The sequence below is a fragment of the Ascaphus truei genome, chromosome 4, assembly GCF_040206685.1.
Source record: "Ascaphus truei isolate aAscTru1 chromosome 4, aAscTru1.hap1, whole genome shotgun sequence".
NCBI lineage: Eukaryota > Metazoa > Chordata > Amphibia > Anura > Ascaphidae > Ascaphus > Ascaphus truei.
The window spans coordinates 387,460,212-387,486,480 of NC_134486.1; the positions used below are offsets into that span (position 1 = coordinate 387,460,212).

The following is a 26,269-nucleotide window of genomic DNA, read 5'->3' on the forward strand; positions in this document are numbered from 1 at the left end:
GAACAAGTGAGAAATGAATCCCATAAATTGAAAGGGGAGACAGAGGAATATGGAATCTAGTTCCAGGACACAGTCCCATCATGACAACCTTATACCCCCAATACCTCTGTCCAACAGACTGCCACCGAGCCAGATGTATAAATGAGGATGATCTTTATTGTAGCAGCCACTGCCGGTGTCATTACAGCATATGCTTCAGTTGATAGGATAGATCCCTGGCTTCTGGATGGTACTGGCGTGCGGGTAATATTGAGGCCTGGCTAGAATCGCTTGTTGCCCTCAGCCCATGAGGCTGAGCACGTCTCCCTCCCAGCTGGGAGGAGACGTCTCCAACACTCTCCTACCCCATGCAGGGCCAGGCTGGAAACCAACTGGAGGTCTCAGGTTAGTGAGTGTGGACCAATACCTCTGCCTCCGCTCGGGAGGTGGGGAAGAGCTAGGACGGCTGTGGGTGCCCTTGGCCTGTAGTGACTGCCCAGGGACCATCTTCAGTAATAGCTGACCTGGCAGACTGTATCCGGCAGAAGACTGCCGTGTTACTGTTACTGCAGAGTGTAGTAATAAACCCGTTCCTGTTTTGCAATATACCTCCTGCCTGGTGCATGACTGTAGAGGGAGAGGGGGATTGGCCCGGTATTAAAGGGGTTGCACCCCATATGGCCACCCCCTGACCTCACCAGGGAGGCAAGGGGTTAACTGGACTGCGGTCCAGGAATGTGGTTTTAACCTTGCTATTACATGAAAATGTGTGTTCCCCTGTTCCAATGTAATATCATCATGTAAGTGTCTGCACCACACAAACACTGGGATCCATCCGGGAGGGCAAGGGTTGATAGTTGAATAGTGATTATAGCCCTTTGTTTAATTTTCCCGCCTTTTCAGGCACCATTTTGCAGAGTCCCATAGGCCGCCATTGGAGCTTCATTCATTTCAATGGCGGATCTAGCTGTTTTGGACCTGTTTCCCTTGAAGACCAGCAGGTGGTGTCCGAGAGGAGGAGCGGCGGTTTCCCATTGTAAGTCAATGGGCTCATTGACTTTAATGGAGATTCCTCGACGGCGCTTTCCAGGAACGAGTTTCCAGCTGTCCAAACCGCAAAACCGCAAAGCGGATACAATATCTGAAAAAGAGCTTTCATCACTGATTAGTTCAAGTTCAAAGACAAGTGGCGTGGGAATCTTAGGTTCTAGGGCACCCAGAAATAAAATTATTTTTGCCCCTAGCTCCTAGGCCTCCCCTCACTTGACCACCACCGGGTCCAAGAGTCCAGGACCCCCAGAAAGGGTCGTGCTGACGGAGCGGGGTCACGCCATAGGTTTCAATGGCGGCGGCAGAAGCAGCACGAGAAAACGGCTAAGTCCGAAACCCTGAAAATCATAAGTCCATATCTCTGGTTCTGGAGGGTCCAGAGGGCCGTGGTTTGGGGTGCCTGTAGTCACTGTTGCGGCATGACCGCAGAACCATTCCCGACCCTCTCTGACCAACCCGACGGAGTATGGACCACCATAAAGGTTCGTGAGTTTTTCCCATAGGCTTCAGTGGCGGCCGTCTCCCCATTGACCGGCTATGGCGGAGAAGTCCCACAGACTCCAACGGCGGCGGATCCCCGTTGTAAGTCTATGGCGGCAGACTCCCATAGACGCCAATGGCGGAGATTCCCCGTTGAAAGCCTATGGCGGCGGAGCTCGTTGTTTTCAATGGGGATTTAGTGAAAAACTGAGATTTCTTTTTAGCGGAGATTTTTATAATAAACTATGAAACGGTTTATGTGGTATTTGTATATCTCCGGTTCTGAAGGTCGCAGCGGGCTGAAACTTGGACCCTATAATGTACCACTTCCGGCATTAAGGTCTGGGAAGTTTGGACCCGCTGGACCTAACAGAACCGGTTATTTTAATATGTGTATATTCAGAACCATAGTATATTTCAAAGCGGGGGCAAATGCCCGCGAAGATTCCTGCCTACTAAGGAATGCAAATGGTCAGGAGAGAGACCAAATGTCTAGGAAGCAGGCCCCTGATCAAAGACTCAGCCACTCTAACTGTTTACATGAGGGTGGAGAAGCATGAAGCTGGAGTGGTTTGTGAGTGTTATAACTCACACTTACAAACAAAGAATATCCTGCCAGATACTCCATTTGGTAGACTGGCCGGTGCCCCTAAACTTGGGTGTGGGGCTACAGAAATGAGACCTGGGGGGCATGGGTTACACTGTGTTCCCACGTTAGCAATTGGATGCAGATAATTGTTCACCAATAGTCTGCACTCAATAGTAAGAATAGGATTGCGAAAGTATATAACCTGTTGGCAATCCTACAGTCTTTGTCTTCTGATCACATCTTGATTGATACCTGATTGCTGGAGAATTGCTATCTGATACTTCTTCATTCCAAACCCTAAGTACGTGTTACCTTCTTGTCTGTTAATTGTACTATATTGCTGTGTTCACCTATCTAAGGAATAAATATACTTTATTATATCTAAGCCTTGTTCAGTTCAACCCAGTTATTTGGTGTATATTATATCTTGTCATAAGTTACCGTGACAGTGACCTTACTGGCGGGAGAGGTAATAAGTTCTACAGTGTGAGATCACCTTCAGTTCCGGGAGCCTACAGCAGGTGGAGGCGCTGCACTGCTAAAGAGATATGTGTGGTATGTACCCCAGAAGCCTGTTCCTGTGTCCCCACTACCATCGGCGAACGACTAAGCCCTCCTGTTGCCAGCAGGTACATGCACCACACACCCTGTAATGGCCCCTATCTGCGATTGGGTGGGGGAAACACTGTTACAACAGTATAATATTAGTAGTGTAGGACCTGCTGATAGGGGTGTTACTGTAACGGATCCGCACCTTAGTTTGCGGTTTGCCTTGCCTTACAGCAGGGGTGGGGAATGTCCGGCCCGCGGGCCGTATAAGGCCCGCAAAGTCATTTGGTCCGGCCCCCGGGAAGCCTGCAAGAATGGTTTAAAAAAAAAAAAAAATTTTAAAAACTCACCCTCTCCTGATTGGCTGCCCGTGCTGTCACTCTGCCAAGATTTATTTTTTTGGCCCGCCTCTTCCTACAGCACTGCTCCCCTCCCTTCTCTCCTCCAGTAATGCCGGGCTCCTTAGGCTCCGCCCCCCTGTCCCTCCCTTTAGGCTCCGCGGGCCTGCCAGCCTCTCAGCTGCACTGGCCATGCTGCTCCAGCAGCCCATCCACGGGCCCCAAGTAACCCACATACCCTCTCCCAGACACCTTACCCACCCCAAGGCGGGAGAGGCCTTATTATTGTGTGTGTTTACAGAGGTGGGCTTATTGTGTGTGTGTGTGTGTGTGTGTCACTGTGTGTGTATCTGTCACTGTGTGTGTGTGTGTCAATGTCACTGTGTGTGTGTGTGTGTCAATGTCACTGTGTGTGTGTGTGTGTGTGTGTGTGTGTGTGTGTGTGTGTGTGTGTGTGTGTGACTGGCACTGTCACCGTGTCTCTGTGTGTGTGTCACTGTCACTGTGTGTGTCACTGTCACTGTGTGTGTCAATGTCACTGTCACGGTGTGTGTGTGTCACTCTCACTGTGTGTGTGTGTGTGTGTCTATCACTCTCACTGTGTGTGTGTGTGTGTGTGTGTGTGTCTATCACTCTCACTGTGTGTGTGTGTGTCACTCTCACTGTGTGTGTGTGTGTGTGTGTGTGTGTGTGTCACTCTCACTGTGTGTGTGTTACTCTCACTGTATGTGTGTGTGTTGTGTGTCACTCTCAATGTGTGTGTGTGTCACTCTCACTGTGTGTGTGTCACTCTCACTGTGTGTGTGTGTGTGTGTGTCACTCTTACTGTGTGTGTGTGTGTGTGTGTGTCACTCTCACTGTGTGTGTGTGTGTGTCACTCTCACTGTGTGTGTGTGTCACTCTCACTGTGTGTGTGTCACTCTCACTGTGTGTGTGTCACTCTCACTGTGTGTGTGTGTGTGTGTCACTCTCACTATGTGTGTGTGTGTGTGTGTCACTCTCACTGTGTGTGTGTGTGTGTGTGTGTGTCACTCTCACTGTGTGTGTGTGTGTCACTCTCACTGTGTGTGTGTGTGTCACTGTCTGTGTCACGGTCACAGTGTTTGTGTGTCACTGTCTGTGTGTGGCAGCAGCCGCCTGAGGTGATTAAGGACCTGAGTATCACCAGGGCGGCGCGGGTAAGCAGCGCTCCGGGGGGGAGAGGGTATAAGAGGAGTGGGGGATGGGGGGGGAAGGGGTATAAGAGGAGTGGGGGATGGGGGGGGAAGGGGTATAAGAGGAGTGGGGGATGAGGGGGGGAGGGGGTATAAGAGGCTTGGGGGATAGAAGAACGAGTCTGCGGTGGGAGAGACACCTCACTACCGCCTCTCCTCCTCCCCACACCGGGCAGCAGTTGTGGAGGGTACCTGCTCCGATCTCCCCCTGCTCCGCCCCTCTCCCCTCCCCCCGTGCACTTACACGGCCCTCCTCCCCACACCGGGTAGCAGTTGCGGAGGAGGGCACCTGCTCCGACCCCCCCTGCTCAGATTCCCCCCCCCCCTTGCGCACTTACACGGTCCTCCTTCTCCCCACACCGAGAAGCAGTTGCGGAGGGCACCTGCTCCGATCCCCCCCAATCAGATTTCCCTCCCCCTGTGTGTGTCAGAGAGAGACTGTGTGTGCGTCTGAGAGAGTGTGTCTGAGCGAGTGTGTGTGTGTGTGTGTGTCTGAGCGACTGTGTGTGTGTGTGTGTGTGTCTGAGCGAGTGTGTGTGTGTGTCTGAGCGAGTGTGTGTTTGTCTGAGAGAGAGAGGGAGAGTGTGTGTCTGAGAGAGAGAGGGAGAGTGTGTCTGAGAGAGAGAGGGAGAGTGTGTGTCTGAGAGAGAGAGGGAGAGTGTGTGTCAGAGAGAGGGAGAGTGTGTGTCAGAGAGAGAGGGAGAGTGTGTGTCTGAGAGAGAGAGGGAGAGTGTGTGTCAGAGAGAGAGGGAGAGTGTGTGTCTGAGAGAGAGAGGGAGAGTGTGTGTCTGAGAGAGAGGGAGAGTGTGTGTCTGAGAGGGAGAGTGTGTGTCTGAGAGGGAGAGTGTGTGTCTGAGAGAGAGAGGGAGAGTGTGTGTCTGAGAGAGAGGGAGAGTGTGTGTCTGAGAGAGAAAGGGAGAGTGTGTCTGAGAGAGAGGGAGAGTGTGTGTCTGAGAGAGAGAGGGAGAGTGTGTGTCTGAGAGAGAGAGGGAGAGTGTGTCTGAGAGAGAAAGTGTGTGTCAGAGAGAGAGTGTGTGTCTGAGAGAGAGAGGGAGAGTGTGTGTCTGAGACAGAGAGGGAGAGTGTGTGTCTGAGAGAGAGAGGGAGAGTGTGTGTCAGAGAGAGAGGGAGAGTGTGTCTGAGAGAGAGAGGGAGAGTGTGTGTCAGAGAGAGAGGGAGAGTGTGTGCCAGAGAGAGAGGGAGAGTGTGTGTCAGAGAGAGAGGGAGAGTGTGTGTCTGAGAGAGAGAGGGAGAGTGTGTGTCAGAGAGAGCGGGAGAGTGTGTGTCTGAGAGGGAGAGTATGTGTCTGAGAGAGAGAGTGTGTGTCTGAGAGAGAGAGGGAGAGTGTGTGTCTGAGAGAGAGAGGGAGAGTGTGTGTCTGAGAGAGAGAGGGAGAGTGTGTCTGAGAGAGAGAGGGAGAGTGTGTGTCAGAGAGAGGGAGAGTGTGTGCCTGAGAGAGAGGGAGAGTGTGTGTCTGAGAGAGAGAGGGAGAGTGTGTGTCTGAGAGAGAAAGTGTGTGTCAGAGAGAGAGTGTGTGTCTGAGAGAGAGAGGGAGAGTGTGTGTCTGAGACAGAGAGGGAGAGTGTGTGTCTGAGAGAGAGAGGGAGAGTGTGTGTCAGAGAGAGAGGGAGAGTGTGTCTGAGAGAGAGAGGGAGAGTGTGTGTCAGAGAGAGAGGGAGAGTGTGTGCCAGAGAGAGAGGGAGAGTGTGTGTCAGAGAGAGAGGGAGAGTGTGTGTCTGAGAGAGAGAGGGAGAGTGTGTGTCAGAGAGAGCGGGAGAGTGTGTGTCTGAGAGGGAGAGTGTGTGTCTGAGAGAGAGAGGGAGAGTGTGTGTCTGAGAGAGAGAGGGAGAGTGTGTGTCTGAGAGAGAGAGGGAGAGTGTGTCTGAGAGAGAGAGGGAGAGTGTGTGTCAGAGAGAGGGAGAGTGTGTGCCTGAGAGAGAGGGAGAGTGTGTGTCTGAGAGAGAGAGGGAGAGTGTGTGTCTGAGAGAGAGAGGGAGAGTGTGTGTCTGAGAGAGAGAGGGAGAGTGTGTGTCTGAGAGAGGGAGAGTGTGTGTCTGAGAGAGGGAGAGTGTGTGTCGGAGAGGGAGAGTGTGTCTGAGAGGGAGAGGGAGAGTGTCTGAGAGGGAGAGTGTGTGTCTGAGAGGGAGAGGGATAGTGTGTCTGAGAGAGAGAGGGATAGTGTGTGTCTGAGAGAGAGAGTGTGTCAGAGAGAGAGAGAGAGAGAGAGAGAGAGAGGGTCTGACAGTCAGAGTGGGTCTGACAGAGTGGGTCTGACAATCTGAGAGTGGGTCTGACAGTCTGAGAGTGGGTCTGACAGTCTGAGAGTGGGTCTGACAGTCTGAGAGTGGGTCTGAGAGTGAGAGTGGGTCTGAGAGTGAGAGTGGGTCTGAGAGTGAGAGTGGGTCTGAGAGTGAGAGTGGGTCTGAGAGTGAGAGTGGGTCTGAGAGTGAGAGAGTGGGTCTGAGAGTGAGAGAGTGGGTCTGAGAGTGAGAGAGTGGGTCTGAGAGTGAGAGAGTGGGTCTGAGAGTGAGAGAGTGGGTCTGAGAGTGAGAGAGTGGGTCTGAGAGTGAGTGAGTGGGTCTGAGAGTGAGTGAGTGGGTCTGAGTGTGAGTGGGTCTGAGAGTGTGTGAGTGGGTCTGAGAGTCTGCGAGTGGGTCTGAGAGTCTGCGAGTGGGTCTGAGAGAGAGAGTGGGTCTGAGAGTCTGAGAGAGAGAGTGGGTCTGAGAGAGAGAGTGGGTCTGAGAGAGAGTGGGTCTGAGAGAGAGTGGGTCTGAGAGTCAGAGAGAGAGTGGGTCTGAGAGAGAGAGTGGGTCTGAGAGTCTGAGAGAGAGAGTGGGTCTGAGAGAGAGAGTGGGTCTGAGAGTCTGATTTCCCTACCCCCTGCCCGATTTCTGTGTGTGTTTGTGCGCGTGTGCATTTGCGTGTGCACAGACACCAACCCACCGTCAGTCAGTCACCCAGAGAGAAGCAGTTCCAGCCATCACATTAGTGGCGAGTTCATTAAATGTTTCACCAAATACAGCAGGCTAATTTTTAAGTTGATAATTTTGGATGGCCCTCGAATGATTTTATAAATATCAAAATGGCCCTTGGCAGAAAAAAGGTTCCCCACCCCTGCCTTACAGACTTATGCAGACCTGGAATACTGCTCCTGACCTTTGCTGCAGCTCCACCCTGTGTTCACTCATTAAAGCAGTGCTGCCACACGCCCCTTCTGCTATTGGTTCACTGACCTTTAAAGACACCTTTCCCACAATGCTTCCCTGCCGAGCATAACCCTTCCTGGTTGACACAAGTGTTCTGCCACAAGCCCTAAGGCTTGGCTCTGTTGTGTTCTAATCTCTCAAAGTTCTATTCCCCAGTTCACGCAGAGTTCTGTTCCTGTCTCCTGTGCTGAAGTGGAGTACTCTTCATGTTAACTTCAGATCCCTGTTTCCTGGTGATGAAGCGGAGTACTCTTCATGTTAACTTCAGATCCCTGTTTCCTGGTGCTGAAGTGGAGTACTCTTCATGTTAACTTCAGATCCCTGTTTCCTGAGTTCGGCTGCTAGTCGCACGCAGCGGCCTGTTCCTGTCTTCTGAGCTGAAGCGGAGGTGTCTCCTGTGTTGACTTCAGCTCCCTTTTTCCTGAGCCTGCTATCCTACCACAGCAAGAGCCTATTTACCGGTACCTGGGGCTCGCTGCTCATTCTCCATAGCAGTGGCCGTGTCCTGGTTCCTGTGCTGAAGCGGAGGTCTCTCCAGTGTTGACTTCAGCTCCCGGTTTCCTGAGGCTTGCTGTCCCTTCTCTTAGCAGTGGCCAGTCTACGAGTCCTGAGGTCTGTAGCTCTACCTCTCCTTGCACAGGCCCGCTCTGGACTCTTGCACTGAAGCACTGGTTTACCAGTGCTGCCTGGCGGTGTGCCCTCTCCGGTCTGCCTATCCCTTCCTGAGACCGGTACCATGGGCCATGGTCGCCGCACGCGCAAAACCCACTCCCGCGCTCACGCTCCTAAGCTGAAGCGGGGAACTCCTGACTACCTGTTGCCGAACTCCTGCTTGAATAATGTTTACCCTGATTTCTCCAGTCCTGACCCTGGCTCGTCCACTGATGATGCTACCTTCTCCAGTCCCGACCCTGCTACGTACGACTACGAACTGCGCAATCCGGATCAGCCTGCGCGGTCTAAGGTCGGTGCTTTTACAACCCCACCTCAGCCACGCGGTCCGACCCAGGTTTGTGGCGAGCACAACCGTGACAGTATGCTCGGCCCCACAAACTCCAACCGCCATGTGGTGAGGGTTGGCAAGTTTCTGTCTGAAATCCTGTCTCGGCCTGCAGACCAGACCAAGTATCTATGTGAAATACTACCTCGGATGAAAGATCCGTTTATGTTAGAAGATTTAACCCCTTTGCAACACCGATGCCGTAATGACCTTATTATGAAGGCTTTCCGCCTCCAGCAATTAAAGGAGTTACTGGCCAGTTGTGTTCGCTCCCCTGGTTCCCCTTTAACCTGGGATAATGTGAACCCTATGGGACTGGCCTACGCCCAGGATGCACTCTATGCCCTGGCCTTATCACTGGACATTCTCGTAGTACAAGAGGACCCTCTCTTCATGTTAGCTCACGCACAAAACACACTCTGTGTACTTTCCCTGACTTTGGACATTTGCATAAAGGAACAGGACCCTCTCCTCGCCAGCTATGCTGCCGCGTGGCAGTCCCCCTGTACTGCCAGTCCTGTCGCTAAACCTGGGGACGTATCTTCCTCTCCAGGAAATGACCAAACTGTCCCACTATCACTGCCCCCTAACGCAGAGGCTGCCACGGTCCCTAGCCCAGATTGTACGCCCGGTTACTCTGACTCCATTGATATGTCTACGTTAACCCCTGCCGATCAGCTCTGTGAGTTTCCCCTGGAGTCTACGTATGTTTCTCTAGCCAACACTAAGGCTCTAGTATCCGAGAAAGAATCCCTTTTCCCTTCTATTTCTAGCTCTGAATCCCTAACTTCTGTACTTGAGCTTAGTCCTGTCTTAACCCCTGCTAGTCAGGCCTATGAGTTTCCCACTGTAAATCCCTGTATTTCCCAGGTCTGTGGGTCTCTCTCACAGTGTAAGCTTTCCTTACTCTCTCTTTCTAACTCTGAATCTCTCATTCCAGCCCTTGAGGGTTTTCCAGCTTTAACCCCTGCTAGGCAGTACTGTGCGCTCTTCCCGTCAGAGAAAGAATCCCTTCTACTTCCACATTTTAAGCTTGAATCCCTAAGTTCTGTTCCCAGAGACATTCCTGTATTAACCCCCGTGGGGCAGCTCCTTGAGTCCCCTTTGATAATTCCCTGTTCTCTGCCAGCCAGGGTCACGTCCCTAGCTCCAGAGGAAGAATCCCTTGTCTCACCTATTACAGAGAAAAAACTCTCTATGTTCTACTCTCAGGTACTATCTGCATTAACCCCTGTAAATTCTTGCTGCCTCCAAGTTAATGCCTTCGTTTTAGCCTCAGAGAATGGATTCCCCAGTCCGACAGCAGAGGTTGCATTGAAGGATTCCCCTAACCTTGCGGAGTCCTTAGAAATTCTTTGCTATAAATCCCCTGCTTCAGCTCAAGTTTCCGCTGCCTTGCCTCCGGAGACTTCGACTAAAGTTCTGGTTCCTGTAAAATGTATTCAGGGACCAGGTTTTTCCCTAAGCTTGGTCGCAGAGTTCCTCCTCCCAGGTATTTTCGCTGAACCAGCCTGTCACCCAGAGAGCGGTGATCCCTGCTTCAGCGCATAGTCCCCACGTTGTGGAATCTGCAGTCATTTCTGGTTTCCCAGACACTCCTTACCAAATACCCACTTCAGAGACCATTACAGTTATGATTAGCCCCCTTGTACTGTCTGTGTTCTCCTCTTCTCAAAGCTTAGGGTTAAAAGCATAGTGGTCATTATGCCCCTCCTGGGGTTCATGTTGTGTTCTCAGGAATGTTTGCTGACACACTGCCTTCACTCAAAAGTGCTGCTTTTTCATATGTGCTAGCTAGAAGCCTGCACACAGTTTCCCCTCTCTCTGAAATTTGCCTGGTCGGTCCCGATACTCTGAGAGGTAAAAACCTCCCTTCGGATTCAGAATCTCCCCCTATAGAGGCCGTCCTTGCTTTTGGTTCCCCTGATTTCTCTGCCCATGCAAACCCTCCAGGGATCAGCATATCGGTTGTTACGCCCTTAGTACAGTCTGAGACCACCCTGCCTATATTATTAGTCTTGGTGTTTAAATATGTGTAAAAACCTCCCTTCGGATTCAGAATCTCCCCCTATAGAGGCCGTCCTTGCTTTTGGTTCCCCTGATTTCTCTGCCCATGCAAACCCTCCAGGGATCAGCATATCGGTTGTTACGCCCTTAGTACAGTCTGATACCACCCTGCCTATATTATTAGTCTTGGTGTTTAAATATGTGTAAAAACCTCCCTTCGGATTCAGAATCTCCCCCTATAGAGGCCGTCCTTGCTTTTGGTTCCCCTGATTTCTCTGCCCATGCAAACCCTCCAGGGATCAGCATATCGGTTGTTACGCCCTTAGTACAGTCTGAGACCACCCTGCCTATATTATTAGTCTTGGTGTTTAAATATGAGCTATTTAGTTTTCCTGCCCTTGCTAAACCTCAGTCCCTCAGCACTGCAGCTAAACGTGCTCCAGCAACCGTTGGGTTACTCGGGGTAAAAATTAAAGCTCCTGTCTTAAAGGGTATTTTTTCACACATGTCCAGCAAACCTAGAACCTCAGTGATTGATTCTAAGTCACTTATCACTATATCTGATTTGCTAACTATGGAAAAACGAATGGGTAGCGCTATATCCTAATAAGCAGGCAGCCTGTGATATAACCCTGAATCCCAATCAGGTGATGAACAGAAGGGTACCCCTGAGGAAGAAAGCTTGTCTTTCGAAACGCGTAGGGTGTTTCTGACAGGACCTCCAGACTCGGTGCCGAATCCTATCCCCCTTGGACTTTGAAACTGCTGCCTGTGGGTTGGTGATCCCGGACGTGTATCCATCCGCGCATATACCGCGTTTGAACCGGCCTGGTTTGGCGCGCTGTGAGCGGTCGTGCAGGAAGGGACTGCAGCCATCTGCACACACGCTTGCACCGCGTGTCTACGGCGAACGGAGGCAGATTCCACGAGCAGAGTGAGTGATTACCAGCCACGTAGGAAGCCACACGTGTGAGCCCAGGACATCATTGCAGCAGCAGCCATCCATAGAGGGGATACTCTTACAATATCCACCGCTTGATACCTTCTTGCATTTGGTAAGCAGGTACCCCCACTCGAGTTGGAGTGTCCTACCAGATTCTATTTCTTGTTTTTATATGTATTCATGTATTTTTAATGATATATTTTATTAAATGTGTTTGTAATTGGTCACCTGTTGTTCTCAGCGTCTGTCTTATGTTATATGTCTGTATGTATGTTTAACAGTATTACACTATGTTTTGATTTTTTTTTCTTACATGGTCACCTATCACATGTGGAGCACCTACCCCAAGGAGACCATCTACGCAACTGGTTGTATTATTATTTATTTGTCATTTTATATACACCATACACACTAAGCAGAGCGCCATTGATATATATTTTTTGATCTGATTTGCTAACTAGTCAAACCCTGACACCCTCACCACTGGCTAGGAGTCCTGTTATCAGAATTTTTGCACTAGTAAACACGCCTATTCATGTTTTTGTCATGTCAAGTACCCTGTTGTTAGGGCCCTTGCAGTTTTGGATAAGACTCCTTGTGCTCCTAAGGTGTCTGCCATTAAGAGTTTCCATGGTTCCTACTTGCCGCTTGTTGTCTCTCTAAGGCCTGGGACATAGTAAGCGCTTAGGTGCTGCTGCTCGCTCTTGCTTGCTGCCGCTCGCTCTGCCAGGAGCTTTTTGCTGTCCTGGCAGAGGAGACAGCAAGCGCTCTTGGGAGGCGGGTATCACTGTGTGTGTGTGTGTCACTTGGTGGCTGTCAGTGTGTGTGTGTGTCACTTTGAAGTGGTCTGTGTGTTTGTGTGTCACTGGGGAACCTGTGTGTGTGTGTGTGTGTGTATTATATAATATTTTAAAAATTAAAAAAAAAGACATGTTGTGAGAATAAATTATTTATTAACATTGTGCAACTTTGATAAATATATTCGCGCACACGCACACATACATACATACACACACGCACATGCACACACGCACATGCACACACATGCGCACACACACACACACATGCACACATACATACACAAACGCACACGCGCACACATGCACACACAGCACCAGCCCGTTTTTCACACCCACCCCCCTGCACCAGCCCCATCCCGTTTTTCACACCCACCCCCCTGCACCAGCACCAGCCCGTTTTTCACACCCACCCCCCTGCACCAGCCCGTTTTTCACACACACACACACACACACACACACACACACACACACCCCTCGGTGCTGCCTTCTGTCTGGTCGCGTTGCTCTGTAGTGAAACTATAGCCGCGCTGATAACAGATGCAGGGGCTGTGTGCATCTGTTCAGCGCGGCTCACCCCGGCTCAGCGACGCTGAGTGCACTATGTCCTGGGCCTAACTCCCATCATTACTCTCCCATTATCCGTCACTGACTCTCAAGCACCAGCTCCTGACGCTAGTTCTCCTATCAGTACCCCTGCTTTGCGAGATGTTTCTGTTATGGACTCCGAGCCTCCAGCTCCAGAGTCAATTCCCCTACTCGCTGCTGCTTTTGTAGTCTCTCAGGTCCCTGTCACTGAAGTACAGACTTCAGCTTCTGTTGCTAGCTCCCCTCCCTCGCTACCCTTGCACTGCCTTATTCTCAAGTTCCTGATATTAAAGCCCCAAAGCCTATTCCTACTCCCCAGACTATACTATCTCCCACTGAGGGTTCCCCAGTATTTGGGAGCTCCACTGCTGATTGCTTCTCTGCCTCTGCTAAACCATGGTTTTTCCCCTCGGAGCCTTCTGTTGCCCCTGTTATTTCCTCTGTGTTGGAAATACTCTGTACGTATCCCAAGATTTCGGTCTCCACGCCTGGTTTACTGCTTGCCTTGTCACCTTCCATACCAATACCTGGAAATGGTCCCACCCACCCTATACCCTCGCTGACCACAACCTGGGAGACCTCTGCAGGAGAAGACCCTCTCAAATTTCTACATGCAGAGGTCAGCCTAGACTTTGTCTGTCCCAAAGGTTACCCTGGTATTTTCGGTCAACTTTCAATGCCGCTTATCCTGAACTCTGGTCCCATTACTAAAGACTGGGCTCCCAGTGGGAGTTCTTCTGCCGTTTCTGCTCCGGAAACCCCTGGTTCTTCACAGCCCTGGATTCCCAAGCCATTTCGCGTGGCAAGCCATGTACAGTACCAATGGTTTCTCTACCATCACCCTCATATCCTAGAACAGTACTCACCAAGGAACTGCTCGTTTACGGATCCCCTTGCCGCCTAAAAAAACTTTAGGAACAACTCATGTCCCGAGGCCCATGGATGGCCCTGTCTTGCCGCAGTTCTCACTGGGGGGTGGGGGTACGCAAAGGAGTGTCCACAAGTCTCTGGACCATGACTCTAACCCCAATCCCAGACAGTTCAGGAACAATTCCAGGTCCCCCAACTCTATGAGTGGTCTTATTCGCCCGGAGGTCTCACGTGAAGGGGGTGTTACTGTAACGGATCCGCACCTTAGTTTGCGGTTTGCCTTGCCTTACAGACTTATGCAGACCTGGATTACTGCTCCTGACCTTTGCTGTAGCTCCACCCTGTGTTCACTCATTAAAGCAGTGCTGCCACACGCCCCTTCTGCTATTGGTTCACTGACCTTTAAAGACACCTTTCCCACAAAGCATAACCCTTCCTGGTTGTCACAAGTGTTCTGCCACAAGCCCTAAGGCTTGGCTCTGTTGTGTTCTAATCTTTCAAAGTTCTATTCCCCAGTTCACGCAGAGTTCTGTTCCTGTCTCCTGTGCTGAAGCGGAGTACTCTTCATGTTAACTTCAGATTCCTGTTTCCTGGTGCTGAAGCGGAGTACTCTTCATGTTAACTTCAGATCCCTGTTTCCTGAGGCCGGCTGCTAGTCTCGTGCAGCGGCCTATTCCTGTCTCCTGTGCTGAAGCGGAGTACTCTTCATGTTTACTTCAGATCCCTGTTTCCTGGTGCTGAAGCGGAGTACTCTTCATGTTAACTTCAGATCCCTGTTTCCTGAGGTCGGCTGCTAGTCGCACGCAGCGGCCTGTTCCTGTCTTCTGAGCTGAAGCGGAGGTGTCTCCTGTGTTGACTTCAGCTCCCTTTTTCCTGAGCCTGCTATCCTACCACAGCAAGAGCCTATCTACCGGTACCTGGGGCTCGCTGCTCATTCTCCATAGCAGTGGCCGTGTCCTGGTTCCTGTGCTGAAGCGGAAGTCTCTCCAGTGTTGACTTCAGCTCCCGGTTTCCTGAGGCTTGCTGTCCCTTCTCTTAGCAGTGGCCAGTCTACGAGTCCTGAGGTCTGTAGCTCTATCTCTCCTTGCACAGGCCCGCTCTGGACTCTTGCACTGAAGCACTGGTTTACCAGTGCTGCCTGGCGGTGTGCCCTCTCCGGTCTGCCTATCCCTTCCTGAGACCGGTACCATGGGCCATGGTCGCCGCACGCGCAAAACCCACTCCCGCGCTCACGCTCCTAAGCTGAAGCGGGGAACTCCTGACTACCTGTTGCCGAACTCCTGCTTGAATAATGTTTACCCTGATTTCTCCAGTCCTGACCCTGGCTCGTCCACTGACGATGCTGCCTTCTCCAGTCCCGACCCTGCTACGTACGACTACGAACTGCTCAATCCGGATCAGCCTGCGCGGTCTAAGGTCGGTGCTTTTACAACCCCACCTCAGCCACGCGGTCCGACCCAGGTTTGTGGCGAGCACAACCGTGACAGTTACCGTGACGTAGTTCCAGGCTTAAAATATTTTGTCCAAAGGATTGAACTGAATGACCCATACTTATGAAGAAACATATGGATAAAATACTAAGTACTGTACAAGATTTTTAGTCATTGGATATAGCATTGAGGCTTTCTTGTCTTTTGCTGTATACATTAGATCAGGAGTTCACAAACTTTTTGCCCTGCGCCCCCCTGCCTGCTCTCCCCCACTGCTTGCGCCCCCCCTCACCTTGTATCAAGTGTCAAATGACACGTTGGAGTCATGTGACATCACGTGAACGTGCGTCGTCATTTGATGCTGAGTTGCCATGGCGCCCGTCTGAATCAAGGTAAGCGAGTTACATGTCGGGGGACCACGCGAGACCTCTGTAACCACAGCACCCCCCAAAAAAACTTCACACCCACCAGGTTGCACATCCCTGCATTAGATCACTATGCCAGTAGCACTCCAATTGACACAAATAAATATATAAACACATTATAGTGGGTTTGGATTTTGAGCTTGCTAAGACTATGTCTATATTATAGTTGATGTCACACATTCTGCATCAATGTGCATCAGGTTTTACATTTTACCAGCGGTGGAGTAAACTTCCAGGATAACAATCTCTGGGATGTTTATTAAATTATTGCTTTTGATGCAAACATGAGAAGATAATAGTGCAATGCTCAAAATAAACTTTTTTTTTTTTGTGATGATACATCACCTGCCATAGGTATATTATCAGACAAAGAGGTTTTTTTTTACTGCTTCCAAGAATACCAGAGTAGAGCAACAGGCCGCCCGGGCCCCCTGCGCAGCTGTGCCCCTCGACAAATCCTGTCGCCCGGTCACAACGGGGAGACAGGATTTTGCGCTGGTGCTTTCTCGCACACAAAAAGAAAATCCCCCCTCCTGACTGGCTGGCCCGTACTGGCACGCCCCCCTCCTGATTGGCTGGCATGCCCCCCTCCTGATTGGCTGGCCCGTGTTGGCACGCTGCCAGGATTTTATTTTTGACCCGCACCAAGCTCTATCAAAGTGAGTGAGGCCCGCCTTTTCCTGCATGGATCCTACATGAATCCTACATGGAGCAAGTACTGCTTGGTAAGGTAAGTACTGCTCCATGCCTCCCTTGCCTCCCCCTTACCTCCCATGCCCCCTTGCTCCATTTGCCAGCCCTTGCTCCGTTTGCCCCCCCTGCTCCGTTTGCCCCCCCTTGCTCTGTTTGCCCCCCCTTGCTCTGTTTGCCCCCCCTTGCTCCGTTTGCCCCCCCTTGCTCCGTTTGCCCCCCCTTGCTCCGTTTGCCCCCCCTTGCTCCGTTTGCCCCCCCCTTGCTCCGTTTGCCCCCCCCCTTGCTCCGTTAGCACCCCCCTTGCTCCGTTTGCACCCGCCCTTGCTCCGTTGTCCCCCCATGTGTCTGTGTCTGTGAGTGTCAGTCTGTGAGTGTGTGTAAGGATCCGCGCTGCTGGCATACCCGCTGCCAGCACCTCCTTACCTCTCTAACATGCCGCCCAGGCTCCCCGGCGGCGTACCTCGCTCCTTGCGGCTCCCTCTCCAGCTGCCCCCACACTTCTGGGTCGTGCGCGTCACCCCTATGGGCGCGCACGGACCCAGGCTGCCATTTTCTGTTGCCGGACACCTGACTCCGCCCCCGATGACGCGACGCACACTCCACGCGCTTCCCTGTCTCTTCCCCGTCAGGTCCGCCCCCCAGGCCCTTCTCTCCCATCAGGCTCTTCTCCGGGCCGCTCCTCCCCTTGCTGTGACAGGCCCCAGCTACCCAAACACTTCCCTCCTATCAGGCCTTTCCTCTGACCACTCCTCCGTTCCTCCCCTTGCTCCAATAGGCCCCAGCTTCCCAAACACTTCCCTCCTATCAGGTCCTTCCTCTGACCAGTCCTCCATTCCTCCCCTTCCTCTGATAGGTCCCAACCGCCTATTTAGTCTCCCCTCACCATTACCTCCTTGCTCTGCATAGCTTCTGTACCTTGGTGCTGTCTGCTGTTGCCTGGCCCCTTTTTGTCTTTCAGTCCCTGTTCCTGGATTTCTGCTGACCTCCCTGGATATTGACCTTTGGCTTTGGACTTCGTTTATGCTGCTCTCTGGTACCCTTGGACTTGGCGTTGGACCCTATGCCTTGCAGACTTCTGTATCCCTTGGACACGGCTTACGGACAATCTACTTCGCTGCTCTCTCCACTCCACGACCCAGGCTTACGGACTATACCCACCACCGCTGGAGTTGGCAAGTACGGTACTCTTTCTATTGTTGTTACCCGGACCATCTACGCTACTTCCACACTCCGGCCGTGCCCCTGTTTACTGTTAGGTGTGTGGTATTATCCCTTTCCACCTCAGTCCCGGGGTCTCGTCTGGCTTGTGGGCAGGCCGAGCGTTACAGTGTGTGAGTGTCAGAGTGTGTGGGTGAATGTCAGTCTGTGAGTGTGTGTTTCAGAGTCTGTGAGTGTCAGTGTGAGTGTCAGAGTCTGTGTGTGAATGAATACAGATACCAACCCACAGTCAGTCATAGTCACCCACGCACCCACCCGTCAGTCATGCACCCACCCGTCAGTCACGCACCCACCCGTCAGTCACGCACCCACCCGTCAGTCACGCACCCACCCGTCAGTCACGCACCCACACAAGTGTCAGTCACCCACCCACCCAAGTGTCAGTCACCCACCCAAGTGTCAGTCACCCACCCAAGTGTCAGTCAGTCAGTCACCCACCCAAAAGTCAGCCACCCACCCCCACTCAGTCTGTCTCTCTGTCTCTCTCCCTCTGTCTCTCTCCCTCTGTCAAATCCTTCCGCCCTAACAAAGTTGATCATCCAACTCCCCCTCCACCCCCTTCCACAGTACTGCTACCCTCCACCCCCCACCCAGCCCATATTGAACCCCCCAGGCCATTTGTCACATTGGATGTAGCATTGGGTATCTTTGTCTTTTGTTGAAAATATTAAAATAAACAAATTGCATTTTAATGTTTTTTCCGTATTAACAATAACAAGAAAACAGTTAAGTAAAAGTTGCGTGCTAAAAACTTTTTTTCGTGGTAGGTGCGCTATGGGTTGGGGGAGGCCCTGCTCCTTTCATTTGTCCTGGGCCCCATGATTTCTGTTGGCGGCCCTGTTTGTAAGTTGCGGGGCAGGAGGGGGAAGCTTCCTCGCAGGCTCCAAGATCAAGACCTTGGAGCAAACTATCCCATCAATGCCCCAATGTAATGTAGAAACAAGATGGAGGCACACAAGTAATTACAGTATGCAAAATTTCTAAGGTTTAATGCATAGTAATGGGCAGAACTGAAGTAATGTTTCTGGGACACAGACCCTTCCTCAAACAAAAGCCAGCCATGCCACAGTAAAATAATTGAAATCACCAAACAAAGTTTGAGAAAGGCTTTTCATATATTGCATGTTCAGTATGTTTTCCAATGCCATTTGCTATTAATTGCACTTTTTCTTATTTATTTATAAAATGTTTTACCAGGAAGTAATACATTGAGAGTTACCTCTCCTTTTCAAGTATGTCCTGGGCACAGAGTTATGATGACAGATTCATGGTTACAAATACATGGTGAACAGGGTATTTATAACCATGTATCTTATCATAACAACAACAATCTGTCATATTTACAATGATATAACTTTAAAAATACACGAACCAGATAGTTTCTTACTTTGTCCTTCACTAATATGTACGTATTGTATGTCTTTATTTATATAGCGCCATTAATGTACATAGCGCTTCACAGTAGTAATACACGTGGTAATCAAATAAATAACAGATAATATAAATAACAGATCATGGGAATAAGTGCTTTAGACATAAAAGTAACATTAAGGAAGAGGAGTCCCTGCCCCCAGGAGCTTACAGTCTAATTGGTCGGTAGGGAGAACGTACAGAGACAGTAGGAGGGAGTTCTGGTAAGTGCGTCTGCAGGGGGCCAAGCTTTATGTATCACGTGTTCAGAATATCCACAGTGCTATTCATATGCTTCTTTAAGCAAGTGTGTCTTAAGTTGTGTCTTAAAGGTGGATAGAGAGGGTGCTAGTCGGGTACTGAGGGGAAGGGCATTCCAGAGGTGTAGGGCAGTCAGTGAAAAAGGTTTAAGGCGGGAGAGGGCTTTAGATACAAAGGGGGTAGAAAGAAGACATCCTTGAGAAGAACGCAAGAGTCTGGATGGTGCATAACGAGAAATTAGGGCTGAGATGTAAGGAGGGGCAGAAGAGTGTAAAGCTTTAAAAGTGAGGAGAAGAATGGAGTGTGAGATGCGAGATTTGATCGGAAGCCATGAGTGGGATTTCATGAGGGGAGATGCTGAGACAGATCTAGGAAAGAGTAGAGTGATTCTGGCAGCAGCGTTTAGGATAGATTGTAGGGGAGACAGGTGAGAGGCAGGAAGGCCAGACAGCAGGAGGTTACAGTAATCAAGACGGGAGAGAATTAGGGCCTGAGTCAGAGTTTTAGCAGTCGAGCAACAGAGGAAAGGGCGTATCTTAGTTATATTGCGGAGGAAAAAGCGACAGGTTTTAGAAATGTTTTGAATGTGAGGGGCGAATGTGAGAGAGGAGTCGAGTGTGACCCCTAGGCAGCGTGCTTGGGCTACTGGGTGAATGATCGTAGTTCCAACAGTAATGTGGAAGGAGGTAGTAGGGCCAGGTTTGGGAGGAAGTATGAGGAGCTTTGTTATAGCCATGTTGAGTTTAAGGCGGCGGAGGGCCATCCAGGATGATATATCAGAGAGACATTCAGAAACTTTGGTTTGTACAGCAGGTGAGAGGTCGGGTGTTGAAAAGTATATTTGTGTATCGTCAGCATAGACGTGATAATTAAACCCAAAGATGTTATTAGGTCACCCAGAGAGAGAGTGTATACAGAGAAAAGAGAAGAGGTCCCAGGACAGAGCCCTGGGGTACCCCCACAGAGAGATCAATAGAGGAGGAGGAGGTGTTAGCAGAAGACACACTGAAAGTACGATGGGAGAGATAGGATGAGATCCAGGATAGAGCTTTGTTCCGAATACCAAGAGTATGGAGAATGTGAAGGAGAAGAGGGTGGTCCATGGTGTCAAATGCTGCAGAGGTTGAGTAATATATTGTCAAACTTTACAAACTGATATCACTAGGTCGCAGACTATTCAGAAAGTGCTGTTTTTTGTCCCTTCATAACCTCCAGGCCTTGGTCAATCACTGTACTGTAGATGTATCACTTGAAACCCCCACAAGCTGCCATTTCTCTTGCTTTTTCCCTTGACCAAATGACACCTTTGGCACTATCTGGAAGCTAGGTTTGGCATTACCCAATTTCCAACTAATAAGTGAGTCATTAATCTAACTCAAATAAAAATATAGAACACAGACTTGACCCAAGTAGAGTCAAAAGATTCCCCACATTATTGCACTGAATGCTAGAATAATTTATTTCAGACAACAATGGCCCGGCAGTGATTTTTTTCTGTTGGTCAGTCAAATGACCATGTTCTTTTTGTCTTTCCAGGGAGACCTCGTAGGAAAATATGGGAGATTTCTTCAGCTATTTACGCGAATTGGGACAATGTGTTTCCCCCCCCCCAAGGACATAATTAAAAAAAATGATACATTTATAAGGGAGTCACCCACATTTATAAGGGAGTATCCCACCTAAACAGGGAGAGTTGGCCAGTAACCTTGTCATTGTTAGAGGACCCTGCTATGCCATGCACAAGAAGCATCCAGCACTAAGCTATTATGGCTTGCTGCTGCTGTATCCAATCAAGAGGTTGTTTTTCAACTATATTATCACATACGTGGTTAATGGGTTAATTATGTTACAATAGAGGTTATTTAGTTGCGCACTTGAATTTTTTTGTTTTCTGCTCCCTGGAAAGAGTTTTTAGATGTTGGTCAGTATAGTTATTATGGGTGAATTTGGAACAATGAGACCAAAAAAGAGGACAGGAGATTTATAATCTCAAGAATGAATAAGCTCCACATTTACTGAGTGCTGCCACTCCATGAGACACCAACCAGCGCCAGGACACAACTTGCCTCCTATTCAAGTGACTATTCAAGGTGTCTTTGTCACGGGAGACCAGGCCTTTTAACACATTTATATTTTTGGGATCATTCCCTAGGCAAAACCGAATGGTGGAATAAAATGAGGTTTATTCAGGTAAACCCCCGTAGACACAATGAAATACAAAATACAGACGGAATAAACACACTTACTGGGGGTTGAAAACTAGACTTTCCTAGTTGCAGGGCGCATGATTCAGCAAAATGTTCACCCTGTTCACTCCACGTCACTGGAATAAGCCTGGAACAAGTAACATTATTCCTCAGAACCGGCCCTCAGCTAGGCTTAGGATTCCCTGGCACCTCAATGCCTAGTGCTTTGCTATTGCAAGCAAACCACCTGGGAACCCTTACTGGCGCTTCACTGGACCAAGTTCCAAAGTTACCTGTAAGTCTGAAGACTGAGAGAGATTTCTGATTGGGTAGTCCCTTACATAGACTTCTGTGTCCTATGTTTAACATGGGCATGGACGGTCCACCACTCAGAGCGTGGGAACTTTTCTCACCAGCCAATCAGAGAGGGTCTCATCTGGCTGATGTCAGAGGAAGAGGCATACCTTCCCCCCAGCTCACTCATGGCCACCTGCGGGGCAGGCTCCCCAGTGTCGCAGAGAACAAATATGGCTTTTGGGCTTGTTCCTCTTCCCCTCCCTGCTACCAAATGGCCCGACACCTCTGGACATCCTGGTTCTCCTTTGAGCTCAGATGTTTATGCAGACATCCTGGCTCCTATGTAAATGATCAGACTGACTGCAAAGATATTTATACATATAGTATAACACACTATAAACCATACTTTAATAAAGTATAAACCTTGGGGAACCTTATATATGTGTGGGAAATTAGTTTGGCATATCTGGGCTTGAAAACCAGGAATCTGGGGAACGCTGTGCAGCCCCAATGTAATTCACCCCGGGTACTCACAAATAGTGCCTGCATGCCGGGGAGAATCAGGGGTCTACCAGTAACTCCTGCAAACAAAACAAATACATTTTCGCCCAAATATCCCACCTAAAACTTACACTCCCAAAATCTCATGTCTCTACGACACAGGGAACCCCAAAAGCCCCTAAACAGGTTAGGTTTTTGCGATACTTTACATGGGACTTCCATAACCCACCCGTCCTTATGTACAGACGAGTACCCACAAAGTCTACACTGTTTGTGGGGAGTCATAACGGTACCTGGGGGACCACCTAAACCGGGAACCTTTTCTAAGTATACTAGAACACATTTCACCATGGCTCACTTTCCTTCCCGGGCTGTGCTGAAGCAGGGTATCCTAGTGGTGAGTTACGGTTACGTTTTTAAGGGGAGATATAAATGGGGCCAATGTGTACACATGTATCCACAAATCTCCCTTGAGAGAGACATATCCTAGAAGAGTGTGCGCAGGGCTCTGGCCACCTTCTACCCCCTCCCTTGGAGGAGTGGGACTGATACCTCTGACTCTAATAGGGAGTCAAGGAAGAGCTCGGACCGCCTTCGGTGCCTATGGCTGGGGGTGTGAGTCCAGGGACCATCCAGAGGCTGGAGGCCTAGAGAGTAAGCTGTGTATCCAGTTACATGCTGTGCAGAGAATAAAGAAGTTGCTGTTATAATATATACTCCTGCTTCGTGAGTGCAATCTATCAGGGGGAGTATCCGGGAAGTTCTCCTGCAGAGATTGCCTCCACATCCCTGGAGCCTGCAAGAGATGGAGGCGCTGACACCAGAGTGTGAGAGAGCCACCATCTACCCCAGAATCCTGTCCTGATGTCCCCACTACCATTGGCGGACACCTCAGTATCCTGTAAACCAGCAAGTACTAGCACTACACACCTGGTAGCAGGGCAAATCTCCCAGAGGGTGGGGGAAACACTGCTACATATATATATGTAGCCCTCTTTCCCCCACTCTATGGGAAATGTGCTGCTACCAGTGTGTTCTGTGGCTGGTTGGTAAACAGGAGACAGGAGATCTCCGCGATGTAGTGGGGAGAACATCAGGACAGGCTCACGGTGGTTCTTTAGTGGTTAGCGCCTCCAGTCCAAGAGGATCCTGAGGCTTCAGGATGCACCTCATGGACACTTCTTCTTTAACTATCCATGCTTCAAGGACTCTTAGGTACATGCATTGGATCACATATCACTGTATCCTATCCCTTAAAGACCAGGCCAGCCACTTCTCTTAACAGAAGATTTTCTATTCAAAGTCTGCACACTCTGGCATCTCTTCCAGAAGAACTCCTCACTCCTTGGAAGTTAGCACAGGAACTCTCTCCTCCTCCCCTTACTCTACTACACTATCAAGGAAGAAAACCCTCCTCCTTCCCGTGGGGAGTGGCTAGTAAGCCGGCCTATTTTTGTCATAGGCCCCCCTTATTTCAGTGACAGGTTGCTCATAACTTTATTGCTCATACCTGCTGAACAATATAACATCACACACTGAACGTAGAACAGACCCCATAGGAATCATGCCCCCACTGCCCACACATTATGGGGATTTACAGGGGAACCAGGGTCAGGGATTGATAGTCCAAGGGGACTTGGCTACAGATACATGTGTTTAAGCATGTCATGTTGTGCAACCGTATGTACGTCTTCCTTTTGATTGTTTTCCTTAGTTAGAAGGTGCCCCTTTTTAGTGATTGGCCCAATGCTAGGGAGTAACATAAAAGGAACTATAAGCCATGTGGACCTTCTCTGGACCAACTGCAGTGGATCCAGGGATGCTGTGTGTAATCTTATGTCAACAAGTTAATCAAAGCTGTTCTAACTAAAAGTCTCTGTCGCCCTCTATACCACCATCCATTTACCTCAACAACAGTCCAGAAGCTTATAGCATTCCAGCCAGCCGGACACCAGCCCTTAGAGCCAGGTATGTGACAACAGTCCAGTGCACACCATCTGCACTTCCTCACACCTCACTGTGCAACACCCTCCTTTTGAGCCGGTACAGAGAGGGGTTACACACACACACACCCTCACTTTTAAACACATGTACACACACCCTCACGTACACACACCCTCACGTACACACACACACACACTCTCACATTTATACACACAGACACACATACACTCTCACTTACACTTGCAGACACACACACACACACACACAAAAACCCCACACTTACACACACACCCTCACGTACACACACCCTCACTTACATACATACCCTCACTTACATACACACCCTCACTTACATACACACCCTCACTTACATTTATACGCACAGACACACATACACTTACAGACACACACACACATAAAAACCCACACTTACACTTACACACACACCCTCACTTACACAGACACACATTTTTTTTTTTACTGTGCGCCGGCAAGAACCCCTGCAGGAAGAGCCCACACTTACCTTGGGCTGCAGTGCTGATCCAAAGCGTCCTCCTGTCAGCCTGCAGTTGAACTCGAGTGACTCCCGGCACCGACAGGAGCAGGGAGAGGAAGCATCACAGTGACTGCTGCGTGGGGTGCCGCCGGGCCTGGGACAGCTGGGAGTGTTGACCCAGCTCTCCCCCATGGCAGCCGCGGAACCCCTGAAGGGTGCTCACAGAACCCCTGAAGGGTGCTCAAAGAACCCCTGAAGGGTGCTCACAGAACCCCTGAAGGGTGCTCACAGAACCCCTGAAGGGTGCTCACAGAACCCCGGTAGAAAACCACTGTGTTAAGAACATGTAAGTTAATAGTCTCAGAAAATTGGAGAGAAATGCAATTCAAAATAGCCCAAAGAGCATACATACTGTACCTTTGTTAGATAAACAAAAGACACAACAAAATGTCCAAAATGTGGACTAATCAAAGCTGACCTCAAGCATTGTCTCTGGTCTTGCAATAAGATATCAGACTTTTGGAACCAGGTCCTAAAATATATAGCTAAGGTGACTAAAGTTACATGGGAAAAGCTCCCACCCCATGTTATGTGCCAATATTGAGCCTTGGACTCAAAAAAATCAATCAAAATAGAAAGGCAATTCGTCCAACAGAACGGATACTTTTATCAGCAAGGAAAGCAATCATGATTAAATGTGTTATACTCAAATCCACCTACAATAAAAATTATTAGATCCCTGCTCTTCAAGTTAATCACTATTGATAGAACAGCTAATGAACAGGTCAGATACCCAAACTGAAAACCACAATCTAAATGGCAATGGTTCTTACATTTCTCTTGTTCCTGAGTTGGGAGAGAATCTATCAGCACACTGGCAGAGACTAATTGATAAGTGCAGCTTAACCTATAGGCAATTTCAATAAAAAAAAATTCAGTTACTGTAAGAAAAAAAAAGATATAAGAATATATTCCTCCTGTAGACCCACTATCCAGAACCCTGGTTAAGTTAATTTAGAAGTTAAATTAGATGTTACGGTAACACAGTTGGTACTGCTAGTCTAAAGCTCAAGGTTGTTTGCTTTAACTCACTTTTATATATATATTTTTTTAAATGGGTCACAAGGTAAGATGTTAAACATAACAGAGAAAAAAAATCAAACAATTATAGAACTAGGTTTATTTAAATAAATAGATAAATGTATGATGGAAAAACCTCAGAGCTGTCAATTAAAGGAACAGTCTGCACTCTACAGTACTCTGGACATGCAACTTTATATAAAAAAATATATATATTTAAATACTGGTATGACAAATATGATGTACTGAAGAGATATATTAACAACTATTTATTTCTTCTTTCTGTACAATGTATTAATATTGTAAATAGCAAATACCCAAATAAAAAATATATTTAAAATACAAAAGATACAAAAATGCATACTTGTCTAATTCGTTTAAAAATTGTGTCAATCAACTGCATGTAACCTTCTAGACATTTCACTGCCATTAGATCACTTCAGTTCTAGAAGGGACATCAATAAAATACATCAATAATGTTACAGCAGAAACATGTTGTTATTGTATGCTTGAATCATAAAAATACTTAATAGTAATACTCTCTATTAAGGATAAATACAATTATTGGATTTATGCCTCAAAAAAGCCAATACATTCTATTTATGTAATAAACAAAATTGATGCAATAAAATATATCATAGAGCAGATATGACAATAAAACCCCAATTATAATATACATTTATTTTAGAAGTGTTTTACTCCTAATTCTTTTCTTTTT

At 49.0% G+C, this 26,269-nt stretch overlaps 1 protein-coding gene across 1 annotated transcript in view; it reads left to right on the top strand.

The window, feature by feature from the left end:
- CYP39A1 (cytochrome P450 family 39 subfamily A member 1) overlaps positions 1–26,269 on the top strand; it is a 154,441-nt gene that overhangs the window by 39,909 nt on the left and 88,263 nt on the right. The gene's annotated exons all lie outside the window — the stretch shown is intronic.